Source organism: Triturus cristatus, chromosome 5_1 (assembly GCF_964204655.1).
Source record: "Triturus cristatus chromosome 5_1, aTriCri1.1, whole genome shotgun sequence".
NCBI lineage: Eukaryota > Metazoa > Chordata > Amphibia > Caudata > Salamandridae > Triturus > Triturus cristatus.
Genome location: NC_140587.1, coordinates 780,076,212 through 780,092,488, shown reverse-complemented (window position 1 = coordinate 780,092,488; position 16,277 = coordinate 780,076,212). Strand labels below are relative to the sequence as shown.

General features: G+C 40.6%; 1 long non-coding RNA gene across 1 annotated transcript in view; it reads left to right on the top strand.

Moving 5' to 3' along the window:
• Positions 1-12,498, top strand: part of LOC146831466 (uncharacterized) — a 62,247-nt gene extending 49,749 nt beyond the window's left edge. The window contains exons 2-4 of the long non-coding RNA XR_014961581.1: positions 10,944-10,993; positions 11,087-11,126; positions 11,205-12,498. This is a non-coding gene — a long non-coding RNA (uncharacterized LOC146831466). The remainder of the gene's footprint in view (positions 1-10,943; positions 10,994-11,086; positions 11,127-11,204) is intronic.
• The last annotated feature ends 3,779 nt before the right edge of the window (positions 12,499-16,277 follow it).

Here is a 16,277-nt window from a genome sequence, read left to right as displayed (position 1 = left end):
CCCGGCACAGGGCGTGGAAAGGGCGGGGCACTGAAGAGGTTAAACAGCGAAAAACAGCGTAGTATTTTATTGTTATGTGAAGTTTTTGTTAAGATTTTAAAAAAGGTTAGTATCTATAGGCCAGCTGATATATATTTTTGTTGTTGTTGTTTTTTTTGTTTGTCTTTTACAGATGAAGGTGTTTGTCGACAGGGAAGAAATGCAAAAGAACGACAGTATCTTTTATCTGCCCACTGGGGCTTTGATCATTACTGGCATCCTATGTTCATCTAAAAACATCAGAGCTGCCCGTAAATCCCACATTGTCTCCCAACTGTCTGAGGCTGGCAATGACTCTAAGCTACTGTACCAGGTTCTCTGCACATTTACCAAGCCTGTCGCCTGTGACAGTCCAGAAATGCTGACCCAAAAACTGTGTGAGGATACCGCTGGGTTTTTTGCCGATAAAATTGATTCCATTTATCGAAACATCTCCCAAGCAAGCCCACCTATTGAGGAAATGGTCCCCTCGTCTAGCCCCCAGCCCGGAATAGTCGGCGCTGTTTCCGCTGCGCTGTCCTCTATCCCCGAGATTAGCTTGGACCAGGTCAACTCCCTGATCGGGACTATTAAATCAGGCGGCCCAGTGGACCCTGTACCTGCCCGTGTCATGCACCTCATTGGGAGTGTCCTCAGTCCCTCCATTCAGACGGTGATCAATCGCTCCCTCTCTGAGGGACTGGTCCCCCGGGAGTGGAAAGAGGCCATGGTCAAGCCTATCAGGAAAAACACCTCCATCCCCTGGTCAGATATGACTAATCTGAGGCCAATCTCCCTCTTGCCGTTCATCAGCAAATTGATGGAGAAGCATGTGAATCACCACCTTTCCAGCTTCATTGAGCAGACCGGTAGTCTGGACCACTCTCAGTCGGGGTTCAGGCCTAGGTATAGCACCGAGACGGCTCTTCTTTCCGTCACGGATGCTATACGCTTGTCCCTGGACAGAGGGATGTCAGTGGTGTTGGTGCTGCTGGACTTGTCCGCAGCATTCGACACCATATCCCACGCCATCCTCCTTACCAGATTAAAGGAGATTGGTATTGATAGATCCGCCTTGGCGTGGTTCACCAGCTTTCTCTCCGAACGTACCCAGAAGGTGAATATGGGCTCCTTCAGCTCCCCCTCGGCCAGCATCACCAGAGGAGTCCCGCAGGGCTCCTGTCTCAGCCCTACGTTGTTTAACGTATATGTCTCCTCTTTGGCTAACATTATGAGGTCTTTCGGGTTTATGCCCATCTCTTACGCTGACGATACGCAGCTGCTGTTCACTTTTAAAAACTTTACCCCGGAGATAAGACAAGCTTTCTCCAACGGCATGACTGCGATCGCCAGCTGGATGGCCCAGAACTTTCTCCAGTGTAATGTGGGAAAGTCTGAGGTCATGCTATTCGGAGAGGCAAAAATCCTGTGGACCCCTGACTGGTGGCCCTCCAGTCTGGGTCAGGCCCCTTCCCCTAAACAGGTGGTGAAAAACCTGGGGGTCCGTCTAGATCATGATCTCACCCTTGCCCATCATGCCAGCACCACGGCGGGATCCTGCTTCCACATCATTAGCCTCCTTCGGAAGGTGTTCCCCCTTCTACCAGACTATACAAGAAAGACCTTGGTCCAGGCCCTCGTTTTGAGCCGCCTGGACTATTGCAATGGCCTATTTTTAGCAGCCAATGAAGGAGTGCTTAACAAACTTCAGGTGGTTCAGAACACTGCGGCCCGCCTGGTGACCAATGCCCCCCCTAGAACTCCATCCTTGCCCCTCCTCAAGGCCCTCCATTGGCTTCCCATCCGGAAACGGGTGGAATTCAAGATTTGCTGTGTGGTGCACAAGAGTCTTCACAACCTCGGTCCACACTACCTGGCCGAGAAATTTGTATACCACCGCCCTTCCCGCATTCTTAGGTCCTGCAATCAGCTATTACTCCAGGTTCCTAGACATAACAAGACCAGACAGGGAGGTCGCGCCCTCTCCATTATGGGCCCGCGTCTGTGGAACAGTCTTCCCCTTTCCCTCAGAGATTGCCCGAGCCATCTAGCTTTCAGGAAACGCCTAAAGACAACCCTGTTCTAGTTGGAGCGCTGCCCTACCTGTTTCTTCACAGCACCGCGCGGAGATACACCTTCGGGTGTGATGCCGGCGCGTTACAAGCCCATAAATAAATAAATACGCAGATAATCACTAGAGTTCTAGTGAATAATTCTAGTATCAGTTCCGCCCACATGGGCATTATCGTTAAGGCATAGATCACATTTTGCATTCAATATGAGGGATGTTGAAGTGTATACATTGAACAGTTTATTTCTGCACATGTTGTCGTTTTATCTACACCTCAAACGTTTATTTCACGTTTGAATTAATCATAGGTAAAACGCTTTAATTTTTGAATCCTTGTTATGAAGAGCAATCTGATTCTGTGCGCATAAAATTGGCATGCTTAGTATTGTCACCAGCAAGATTTATTGATTTTGTCAGATACTTGTGCACCTTCTATTGTTCTATCTTTATTGATTCAACAGAGCGGCTACGTGAAGTAACGTAGAACCGCATAGTCTGTTTTCACCTTTGTCTATAGTCACATGATTATTTAAATGCTTCTTGGCAAAACATCACGATACTCGTGAAAAAGGGAATCCGTCCCGAAACGCGTCTAGTTGGTCGGCGTCTGTGTTTTGAATAAAACCACTGCCTGGAAAGCGCAAAGTTGTCCGCGGTTTGCTGTTTTGAAAAGATGAATAATACAGCGTCCCGTTCATGTGTAGAGGATTGCCACCTCACCGCGGACCACCATCGCAAGTGAAGCAAGGGAAGGCTTTTACAGTGCGCTAGCGCTGCCTTGCGGTTTCTGATATATATATATTAAATAATTCTTGAGCATTAGGTTTATTTAAACCAATGAGAAGAGCAGTAATATGTGCCTATTTTGTCTTTCACACTATATATTTGCACTGATAGGTCCTGCGCGTCATGTGATCAAGGCTGCCGTGGGGCAGTCGAAACGCGTCAGGCTGGGCACTTGCTTTGAATAGCTACGCTTTTTATCTGCAAAAAATAAAGGAAAAACTTGTTCTCCTCGATTGTGGTCCGTACCTGTTTCTTGCGCCCGCGACTGGGGTAGCTCAGGATTGTGGATTCTTTATAATTCAACGGAGTCAGCTGTCTTCGTTTTACGGACCCTCCCTTCGCGCTGTGGCTGGTAATCTAACGGCTGTAATCACGGAAGTGAATTGTGTTGTAATCCATGAAGGATATACGTAACCAGCCCCCCGCTAAGTAACAACGGAAGTAAGAGCGTTATCTCACCGATCAGATTGAAGTACGACGGTCCTGGAGAGTCGGAGGACGCTTAAGGTTTCCGTAGCCGATATCTTTTGAGGTGAGCAGCTCGTTTGTTCTAAGCACCTATTACAGCGGGTAGAAGGGATAGAGATACATTGTAGCTTCACGGGGACGAGACATTACGTTCATCGATTTTTGTGTGAAGCGCACGCAGATTTGAAAAACGCCATGCTATCAACAGCTGACGCGCTAAAGGACCGGGAAGCAGCAGCTAATGCCCTATTTTCGAACATTGTTCAAGCTGAATTACCACACAATGCTGATATTCCCCCCATTACCAATAATGATACTAGAACTCTTTTAAAAAGGCTTGAAAAGCTTCATCGTAATGAAATGACTAAATGGTGGGAGAAGAAATCATTAGAGAAGTATAAAGAGGTTGGTAGAATACCGCGAGGACTAAGGGTAATGATCGCTCCCTCTTTTGAAAACCCAAACCCTATGATGTTAAAGGAGTGGGCTACTAATAACCTGGATGCATCAATGAATATGGTGTCAATTTTGATTAAATACGCGGAAATTGATCGTGTAGGAATTCTCAAAGAAATCGAAGAAATAAATGCTATGCTGGAAAGTAATGAACAAAAAGAGCAAATTAATAAAGGAAGAGAGGAAATCACAGCAAAACTAAAGAAGCATGAAGAGATAATAAAAGAAAGGAAGATTTATAAGTTTGCACGCGACAAAAAAGACTATGAGACTGGGCGTGTTTTTACTTTTTCAAAAAAATTCGATAATATTAAGCGCCAAGCACTTGCTAATGGAGGAACAAGGAACACTGCAAGTACAACAAGCGCATTGCCTATACAGAGTGATTTATCTTCAGTGGAATCCAGTAGCTTAGAAAGCAGCAATTTCGATTCAGATGAGGAGCAGCGGCAAAACATGGCACAAGTACCAACTAATCTGGCCCCAGGAGAAGAGCTTTCTTTTTTAGTGGAGGACCGCCGGCAAACTCTCAGACCACGCAATCAGAAACTAGGACAAGAAGAAATCAACGGAGAAAACAGAGGCGGAAAATCAAACTTCAGAGGCAGAGGAAGGGGCAGGAGGAATTTCAACAGAAACAAATAGATCAGGTATCTAACGTTATAAATGATAATACAGTAATCAATTTGTCGGACATAACTTTAACTGTGGCAGAACAACAACTATTATCTTTAGGTTTGTCATACTGTCCTATGAGTTGTTTCAAGTATACTCAAACACGAGTAGATGTCTTTAAATTTATCCGCAAACTAAAACTTAGAAAACACTTTCAATTGAATCAAGCGGCGGACAAGGCATCTCAGAGCAGAAATACCCATAGTCTGAGCTCCAACCTCCAAGTAGCAGATGTGGGAACTCTGATTACAGTACAGGATCTGGCTCATTCCAACAATACACAGGGAATTTGTACACAAGAAAAACTCTTGGAAGCTGGCATAGCGTGCAATACTCCCATTGCTAGCCCATTTAGACCTCCATCATCCTTTATACCATTGATGCCAAGGGATGCAATCGATGTGTTTAGTGATTGCATGATAGAGGACTTAAAGAAGTTGAATTGTGAGGTTATGCATCAAAATAGACAACGTAGTCAAGCTGAAATCCAATACACTAAACTCATCCAAAAGTTACAAAAACATACAGAGGTCATTATTAACAAAGCAGACAAAGGGGGAAATATTGTTTTATGGCCTCGCTCAATGTATATGGAAGAAGCTGAATTGCACCTCAAAGATCTTAATTGTTATCGTAAAGCCAGCTTCCAAGATTTAAAATTGAATAAAGAATTTGTCTTCAATGAGTTGGCACGATGGAAACGTTCAGGACTATTGTCTAAGAATGAATACAGTTTCCTGAAAAATGAGCATCCTATGACTCCTTTTCTTTATTTTATTCCTAAGATTCATAAAAATGTGGTTCCAGTCCCAGGCAGGCCTATTATTTCGGCCCAAAAAAGTCTATTGGAGGCAATGTCGAAATACGTTGATCATTTTCTGCATGAATTTGTTGAAAATTTGCCTTCTTTCATCAAAGATACTGGACATTTTTTATGTAAAATGAAAACTGTTAAATGGGATGAGGATTGTTTACTAATTGTGATGGACATTAGCTCATTGTACACCAGTATTCATCATAGTGATGGTATTAATGCTATACGCTATTACTTGGATAAAAGAAACATACACATGTATGAACATAACAAAATGCTGACAGAAATGATTGAGATCTGCTTAACCCGCAATTATTTCCTATTTAATAAGGAGATTTTTCAACAATTACGCGGTGTGGCGATGGGAGCATGCTTCTCCCCCAGCTACGCGTGTTTACACGTGGGCTGGTGGGAGGAGCATGTATTGAGAGGAACCCACCAAATAAGTTTTGATCAACATGTGCTTCACTGGTGGAGATTTATAGATGATGTCTGCCTAATCTGGAAAGGTTCAATAGAAACAGCAGAAAACTTTATTAAAACCCTGAACGATAACACCCTTAATTTGAAATTTACATCAGAGATTAGCAAAGAGAAAGTTCAATTCTTAGATGTAGAAATCTATATAAAAGAAAATAAAATTCAGACTAGACTATATAGAAAGTTAACAGCGGGAAATTCGATCCTCCACGCTAAAAGTGCACACCCTAGACATCTTATACGTAGTATTCCCTATGGTGAATTTTTAAGAATTAAACGGATCTGTAGCCATGATGATGACCGAAAAAACTGTCAAACAGAAGCCTTTAAGAGATTTTTAAATAGGGGATATAAAAAAGAAGAATTAACCAAAGCACAAGACAAAGCTAACAAAACTGGTCACCTTTCTGAAATTGGTGAAACCCCTATCACAGTTGTGCGAACTGAAGAAAAGACAGGTATGACCATCACTGAGTCAAATAACGAAATTAGATTGATAACTAACTTTTGTAGACAAGAGAGAAAAGTCCGCAAAATCTTATATAAAAATTGGCCAATTGTCAAATCAGACATGACTTTGTCCAGGATCTTGCCAGTACTTCCGAATCTCACTTTTAGAAGAGCACCCTCTATGAGGGATGCTCTTGTTAAAAATAGCCCTGAGGTTATAACCTCTAACACCTGGCTAACAGCGAGATCCGGATTTTTTAAATGTAGTTCATGTCGTGCCTGTAAATTTGGCAAAAACACTTCAGAATATGTTACAGCTTTTAACCCTGAACCAATTAAAATACAAGGACACTACACCTGTAGAACAGATTATGCAATATACGTTTTAGAGTGCACTTGTCATCTACAATATGTAGGTAGCACCAAATTGCAAGTATTTAACCGAATTCTGCAACATCTCAGGGCAGTGGTCAACTCAGATCCGAGCTATCCAGTAGCGAGACATTTGAAATTGGTACACAATAACGAGCTTAAAGATCTGAAGTATTTTGTTATCTGCTCAGTGCCCAAAAATTTCAGGGGAGGCAACAGAGAAAAAAGACTACGACAAGTAGAATCTGAATTTATTATGCTACTTGATTCGAAAATGCCTAATGGACTTAATAACAGTGATGATTTGCACAATTTTTTATAAGATAATGAGTTTTATATAATGGTCTCATCATTGACAAGTAGCCGGTAATTTTAGTCTAAATTTTATCTATATAGACTGGGAATATTGCCGAAAACTCAAATCTAGAGACTTGTCTAGTACAACTTCAATAATTGGTTTTATGATCTATAGTTAACATATTTATTTATTTATGTATTTTAATGAGTAAATGTTTCACAGACAACATTATGACAGGATCGGTGATAGTCCCATTGTACTTGGTTTTATCTGATATCGGATTTTATTAGGTTTTATGGGATATAGTTACCGGCTAATTGTACTAAACTATAGATAAACTATTTATTATTTAATTCAATTATTGTATTGGCCAGATTTTTAGGTTTGAATGTCTTGACATATTAAGTTATATTCTATGATATCCTCCTGTCTTTCTTTATTAGATTTACCCGATGACTCATTCTTGGAACATAACAAAGGAACGCGATATTAGAAAAATGCTTGAAACTATTGATTTGAAACAAAGGAAAAATACTTTTTTGCAAGGGAACTTTACAAATACGCTGCTACCCTTTGTATTTATACTGTTATCCAATGTGTAAATAGATTTTTGGAATGTCTTGGCACTTGCACATATGCACTTTATTCTTTAATTATTTGGCACTATTTAATGTACTGTCAAAATCTTATTATGAGATAAAAAAATATATTTTCAATGCTCAGAATTTTAATGAGGGTAAGAACCACAAAAAGATTACATTATGTATTTATATAGATATAAACGAATGAAGATTGATTTTAGAACACTTTATTTGTAATAGGAGCACTATGCTCTGATTCTGTATTCCATTGTGGATTATTTATATTCTTTTATGTGGTATATGTTCAACACAATTGCATTTGAGCATTTTGGCCCTTTAAATAATTCTTGAGCATTAGGTTTATTTAAACCAATGAGAAGAGCAGTAATATGTGCCTATTTTGTCTTTCACACTATATATTTGCACTGATAGGTCCTGCGCGTCATGTGATCAAGGCTGCCGTGGGGCAGTCGAAACGCGTCAGGCTGGGCACTTGCTTTGAATAGCTACGCTTTTTATCTGCAAAAAATAAAGGAAAAACTTGTTCTCCTCGATTGTGGTCCGTACCTGTTTCTTGCGCCCGCGACTGGGGTAGCTCAGGATTGTGGATTCATTAAAATATATATATATATATATATATATATATATATATATATATATATATATATATATATATATATATATATATATATATATATATAAAAACCTGGTATTATGAATTATGTATGTTCTTTTATATGATACAATAATTTATATTTTAACCTAGAAGCTAGTGATTAGGGTTTCAAGTGAATGTTATTTATGTTTTTTCATTTTTCCGTCTGTATTTAAGTACATTTATTTATTGACCATCTTATTGGTACTTAGATTTATTTTGGATTTTATGAATGAATTAAATCGTAACGTATATTTCCACATTTATTTAACCGAAAAACATGCACTCATACTTTCATGACTGTCGTTTTTTAGCAAATTAACAAAACAATATACCCACATATAAATATTAGGATTACACTACAAATATATATTACCTAATGCCTGTATTTAAGGAAATCTTATCAACTCCCCATGCTGAGTATCTGCTGAGCTTTTGGCTTGAAATTTATGAAAGACAGAATGGAAAGTCACTCACAAGAAGCCTAATTTTCTGTAGTTTTTTCCATTTTTTAAATAAATACAGACAAGAAACACATTGTTTTCTGTCTGTATTTATCTGTAAATCAGTTAAAACTGAAACTGGGAGCCTTAATGATAATCTGGGCCATGTAGAGGGTTTACATGACAACTGTCTTGCCTCTTTGATCGCTAATAGTTCACTGTAAAGAAGTACTTCTCATTGTTGGGTTAAAAAGCACGTCTGGACACATTATCCAAAATAAAAATGGGCGCTTCTAATACACAGGCGATCTGGAACAACCGAGCGATGAAAATAAATAAGGGAACAATATTCTGGAAAAAGTGGTCCCGTAAAGGTAGTAACTTTATCAAAGACCTTTACAATAATACCTCACCCATCCCCTTCTCTGCTCTTAAAAAACAGAAAGGTTTCACTGAACTAGACTTTTTTGACTTTCTGAAACTTAAAGTACAGATCTCTAAACTAAACTCTAACTTACATACCCCCTCGCTCCCTTCCAAACTACACCAATTACTCCAAGCTGGTCACACAGTCTCAAGGATTTATAAATTACTTCTTCCCAAATCGGGTAAGCATCACTTGAATAATGTAGCAAAGTGGGAGTCAGAACTGAACAGCAAGACAATTACACTTGACTGGACACAAATTCATAATGATGCCCTTTAAACACAAAATCTCTCTTAATATCTCACAAACAAAATTCATGATCATAAATAGAAACTACTGGATACCTGCTAGACTATTTAACCTTAAATTAACCCAGTCCCCACAATGCCGGAACTGCAACTCACAAACAGGTGACTTATCTCACATGCTCCTATTGTGCCCTATGCTACACAACTTTTGGGACAAAGTCTTCAATTACATCACCCAGATATTCAACATCTCACCAGTTAAAGAGCTATCATATATTTTAGCAGGATTCCTGGACCCAGACCTATCGGGAGAGGATGACCGCTTTCTTCTTGATTCAATGTTAACTTTGACGTGTAAAATAGTCCTGTGTAACTGGAAGAGATTTGGGAGAATTTCATTCAAAAAATGGCAAGAGTGGCTATCTTTTTTAAGAGAGGCGGACAATATTGCCTTAAATACCTCCGAATGGAAAACCTAATGACAGGAAGATATGGAATTTGCTTGACTCGGCATCTATAGTTTTTAAACCTCCGTGAAATATCAGTCCCATATGTGATTACCACCGTACTAAAAACAGACCCTTTAGGAAATATAAATATCCCATCTAGGGATGAGTGACGGTTACCTTTCAGAACAAGGCTAAACCGATGACCCATCCAATGCTGGTTTATAGATGTGCTCCTTGATCCTGTGCTTATTCTTACTCTCTTACTCTCTCCCTTTACTTATCTTACTCTATTAGTATTTATTTAATTAACAGGTCTATGATACATGCTTCTACTATCGACATACTTGATCCGCTGGATCCTCAATCACATTGAACTCTTTTTAGTCAAGTGTAACAGACCTAATGTACACTAACCCACATCTGTCAATTCAATGTGGGCACTCAGACATGTCTATGTATTCTGTATCTGCTAACTTTGTGTGAAAATTGTATCCGGACTAGCTCACCTACCAAACATAAGTGCTCTTACCATTCTGGTTGGCCATTTCACACATCATCACTGTACTGCGGTAAACTATCTCTCCGTATACCTTTATCCACTATGGTATGTGATGATCCGCTGTATTATTTTATTGTTTTACTCTGTTTCTTTTTGCTATCTGTATTTTTGTGTTTTAAGTTACCAATAAAAATTACTGAAATAAAAAAATAATAATGTGAAGTATTAATGTTAAAGCTTCCACATGTTAAAGAATTATACTATTTGAATTTTGAAGAGACTTTATTAAATTGTATGTGATGTTTGTTGTATGATTTGCATAGCACACATTAAGGGTTTGTCTAGTGCACGGGCTCTAAGAGCCGAGCCAGACCCATTGCTCTGCTCTAGCTTGGCTTTCACTGTTAATTTGTTGGTTCACCCACCTCTAATCAAATGTGGACACTGTGCATGCAATGAAGTGATTTGGACTCTCACATGCCGCCATTCAAACGGAATGTATCCATTTTAGATTTAATTGTATCCGAGTTCGGATTGGAACAGTCGTCTCTGTTTAATTCTCGGGAACTCCGACAAATGCGACAATGTTCCCGTTCACTCGAATGCGCTGTCAGGCGGGAAACGAACACGCCGTTAGTCTATCCGTTTGAGTGGCGGCACGTAAGTGTTTGATGCTGATAGTCCATTCAAAGCTATTTTGCCATTGTTTCTGTAATGTGAATATGAACTATGATCCTTTCCTTTCTTTCACAGAATTCATTCAGCACTTAAAAATTGTTAACAGGCATCCGCATGAATTCAATGTAAGTCTGTTCCCTTCGTACGCTATCTAAACATAGTTTTCTTTATATTTAATTGCTTGTGGCTGTTAAACAAAATAATTCCTCTGTCCCCAGATTCAACAGTGTTACTTTGAAAAGAAATCCTGAAACTAAGGTAATTCTTTCAACTTGACAATGACACTCTAAACTTGTGCTATGGAGTCAATTTTAATCCTAACCAAATTGTTTCTAGCTTTTCCAGAACACTTCCTGTCCAGTCCTAAGCCCTGATGAGAATCCCAGGAATGAATATCAGGATTCGAAACGCAACGGCGTTTACCCTCCTACTGGGTTATTAAAACAATAGTAGTCCAAGAATAGCATTTTACTCAAATAGGGATGCACATTGGATTCGCAAATGTTTACCCAGTAGCACAACAACCTCGGCACTATGTATACTAAGTGATGTAATGTTAAATGATGAAGTGGTTGTTGTTGTTTTTGGTTGAATCATCTGACTGGCATTCTTCTGTAATGTTTTCTACATTTTATTTGATGCATATCACATTTTTTGTTTGATAATCTTTGTTGATCCTAGAACACAGATTTAATTTATGTGTGTCTTTTAGACAGGCATTTTGTAATACTGTCTTAATTAGTCAAATGAATGTTTCAAATTACAGTAATTAAATTACTCAGACCATTCAAAATAGATAAAGTTATAAGTCTGTTTATTGATTGAAACAGCAGTTCCAAACAGCAGATCAGGTCTGCTTTCTCCCAAAAAAGTCAATGCATCAAGCAGCCTCCAGGCTACTTATAAGAGCCGAGAAGAGCAATCATAGAGATGATGCTGGCAGTCCCTAGTTGGCCCCCATTGTATTGACTCTCCTCGCTTCCAGCAGTCGAACAGACCACTTTTTATGTCCTCTCCTTGTCTTGTAGGCTTGCTGTTGCATCTACCTTGTTGGGAGTAGTTAGTTGTTTGGCCCCCTACATTGCTGTCTTGGCACAATGGTGTACAGCACTGGGCTCAAGCGGATGACACCTCCATTAGAAGGCATGAACATCGGAAACTCCATCAGGGACCCCTCACAGACTTCTGGGATGCCTTGCAACACACACACAAACTAATGATTCCCGATGATGATCTTCCACCTTGAACAATCACACAAATGGCGATGGATACACTAACGTAAACCTACGTTCTTTCCTTTCCCACCTCCTCTCTCCTATGATGCCCATAAATAGGCCCAGTCTCCTAAACGACTTTATACCCCCGCCCCCTATTAGTCTTTATCATAATGTCTTCCTACTATACTGATATCATGCTGTATCAATGTTACCATCGCAGTGTAAAGGATTATGTAATACATGAATATGTATACAATAGAGCAATGTAATGATGTCAAACTAATTCCCTTCTATGCACAAATCACTCAAAATTGTTTTGAAAAAAAGAGCAATTGTATAATTCCTATTGCCATTGATCTTCGTTGACTACCACTTCAAGCGAACAAGAATCATAATCAAGGCCTGTGTCATTTTACAAGGTGCTTCACTCACCTTAACTCTCACATCTTTCCATTTTAAACAATACTTCTATTTTTAATCTGCAACTCTACATATTACATGTGTTATGATGTAAGTTGTATTTATATGTAAGCACTTCTAGAATGTAAGGTGGGAGTGTTCCAAGTTCCTCAGTTACGAACTGGCTCCTTGGAGGAGATCGACACCAGGTTGTGTGCTCCAGTAAATCTTGTATAAAAGATTACTTGTGTCTGGTGCTCTACCAGGCTTTCACACACAACATTTTGGCGACAAGGATGGGATTCGAACCCACGTGTGTAAAGCATATAAAGCATATACGTATACAGAAGAATTTGTTCAGGGTTGGAGGAATGGTCAGGAGTATTGTCTGTCTAGGATGTCATTGGATTGGGAAAGGGTGGATGGTCTTGCAGTGAGGAATTTTGATACAAAAGGTGCGCCAGGTGCAAACAAGGCAATGTGTAATTTGGCCCTTGGTGTTTGTTCAAGTGTAATTTGAGAAGCAAGCAGTTCTAGATATTTTCATGAATCTCGCATGTCTCAATGTCAAGGTACTTTTATATTTAGTTTTGGTTATTTAATTTTGTTATTGGGGAAGGGTAGGGGATGTGTTATGATGTAGGTTGTATGTATATGTAAGCACTTCTAGAATGTAAGGTAGCCAGAGATCCAAGGTTGCCAGTTATGGCCTGGCGCCTTGGAGGGGATCGATGTCAAATTGTATGCTCCAATAAATATTGTAGAAAAGATTACTACCGTCTGCTGGTCTCTCTTTCTTTCAACCACAACAATCTGCAAAACACGTTTCAATCATTCATGTATAGCAGACGGCCAAAAGATTATGGCAGGCAGGTCAGAGTTACAAACAGTCAAATCTTAAAAGATGTCCATGCGTGGACGTTCGGTAACTTTAGACAGCTATGAGAAAGGTTGAGGTAATAACTTACACGTTTTCCTTCACCATAAAGACTCGACATACAAACAAAATACTAGTAGAGAAAAGTGTGTCTACTTTTATTCTTACTGTAACTTTTTATAAATAACTTTTTATAAATTTGAGTACGAGAAATTAAATGTAATAGTGGATACTGCCAACTACTGCAACTCCCTAGAAATACAGAAATCATGTTAAAAAGTTGATAAAAGTATGCTACATGTCCAAACAGGAACATCTGGCTTTAATACTGGTCGGTTCCTATTTATTAATGATCTTGAGTACCACATTTTCAGCAATGTCTATACTCAGTGTCAAAGAACAATTAGCGCTGATGTTGACATCATAGAATAGAAAAGGGACCTCAGTATTAGGCAAAAGCATCGGTGCTATATGGACAGTGGTTGCAGGAACCAGCGGAAGGAACTGTTTGCAGTTATGATGCTGAATTTATCACAGTTTATGAGCTCAAGCATGTCCATGATTTGTAGGGTACCCTTCTCCAATTGCAATAGGGACCTGTGTGAAGACGGGGACCAGTCCAAGATGCTACACAAAACAGTGCCAACGTTCCTTCCCCACATAATGGTGCAGTGTTTCATTTGTGGAATGCAAAAAAGTGATAGGTGGAATGATTGAATACATCTCAACCACCAGTACATTATTCAAGGCTGTATCCCCGTCACTGTGCCACTGCACCTGCTTCCCTGAAGGATCTCCACCTAGGCCTGAGCCTGACACATGCTTCTTCAATCTTTCCCTCCTCCCATCACTGCTGCCTCAAATTCTTGCTGTCTGGCCGCTACATAGTGTCTCTCCTGTGACCGGGATGATATGCCACTGTGCCATACCTCAGCTTAGTTCCTACACCACCAACACTGCACAGCAAGTCCTATCACCCGCACTCCTAGGCCTCTTCTTGGGTTGCGTCGATGGCGTTGCTCAAAACTCCCTGGCCTGCTCTCAATGACAAGGGAGCAGACCTGTAGCATTCTGCCATTTTTCGCCATGGCACCCTCAGCAGTTCAGGGGATTCGCTGACCCCTTCCTCTTTACGCCCGTAAACTGCTTAACCATACTGCTGCAGGTGTGTAGCCGTGAAACATGCATCACTGCCGCTGCCACTCTCCGCGTGGCCCACCTCAAAGGCCCAGCCTGGCCTACAATTTCATCTTCCCTGCCCACCCTAGGTGCCAAGGTACTCCTTCCCGCCACCTGCAAGGCTTCCCTCGCCGCATCGCCATCAGCCCGTGTGCCCAAAACCTGTGCTTAACTTGAGCCTTGCAACATCCACAAAAATGTACTAATCCTCTCTTAAGCACTATGGGGCTTATTTACGAGGCTCTTGCGCCGCCGGTGCATCATTTGTTCCCATATTAAAAGTGACGCACGGGCGGCGTAAGGGACTTGTAAATAAGCCCCTATCTACCTAGACTCTAGTCTACTTGTCTGTCCTCTTTTGCCTACCTAACAAACTCTGACCTACCTCACTGAACCCCACCTAAAATAGCCCAGCGGATGCAGAGGGCAAGGCAAAATAATTGACGAATTTCCCTATGCACTCTCCCTAAAAAGCCCCCAGCTTAGCCCTACCCTTTCCTATAGCATACAATAGGCATCATAACCCCCTGCAAGCCCGCATACCTGTCAAAGAGCCCAGAGGAAAGCGGGCAAACCCATCTCTCCCCGGCCCCCATCCTCGGATTCTTGTAAGGAGGCGCCCTTAGACTGTCAATGATACTCTGGCAAGACAAAACAGCTACACCAGGAACTTGTTCACCAGGAATCCTGAGGACAAAGCTGACGGCAGAGAGCATAGTTATCAAAGCAACAATCAAATGAAGTTATTGGCATGAGAGGTCTTGGAACTGCTATCAACATTGTTGTGTGACATATACCTAGCCACTAGTTGCATGGCCTCATTTGGCCCTGACATTGGTCTGCTTGTCCATACAATACAAGCTAGACTCAAATAACGGAATGTCAATCTAGGAGAAAACATGCACATCTTCCTGGTTCTAATATATTAATTTTCCTTTGTTGGTGAAGGCATCTCACTTTATTAAATCTAGGAAAGGAAGTCTTCATCAGCATCATCAATCTAGGTTGATCCTACAGAATATTCAATGTATAAATTGAATTTCTTGGGAGGGCATGCTAAATAATAATTTCCAATCAGCAGGAGGATTAGTGCTTGTAGTCAAACTGAAGCTCAGAAAACAAGTCAGCTTACAACCAGCTGCACCCCATGAGTGTCTGTGCTGCAAAAGGCAGATGATTCTGCATAACATATAGCCACAGTTTCTAGAGCAGGCATCCTGGCAAGAAGCCAGGCACAAAGAATTACGCTCAATTCTACTGACTTGTAAAAACACAGTAGCTCAAACCCATATGTATGTTGGCAGTATTTGATCACTTGAAACCATCCCCACCGGAAAACATTGAGTAGCAGCACTCACATGTCATCACGCGGCCGGCCATCAAATAGCCTCTCTATCGTCTAATTATAATGGTAAAGAGCTGCAAAATAAGGACATGCTGTAGATTGTATGAGTGAATGCAACATCCATGCATTGAACACTGATACAAAATAAACTCATCAGCTCATCAGCTGGGGCAGATGGACACAAACTCTATCCTGGTTTTGGCTGCATAAAGTACCCTTTAAGAAGCAATAAAGGTTGCAATAGGTTTCCGGTTCCCCCTTATCACACCCTAACCCACCAACACCAGTAGAGTTTATCTCAAATAGTCAGTTAACCTTCCTTTTAACCGTCAATTTTCACTTGGTGTCATCCACTGTTTTGTTTTTTGAGGTTAGTATTGCATATCCATTAG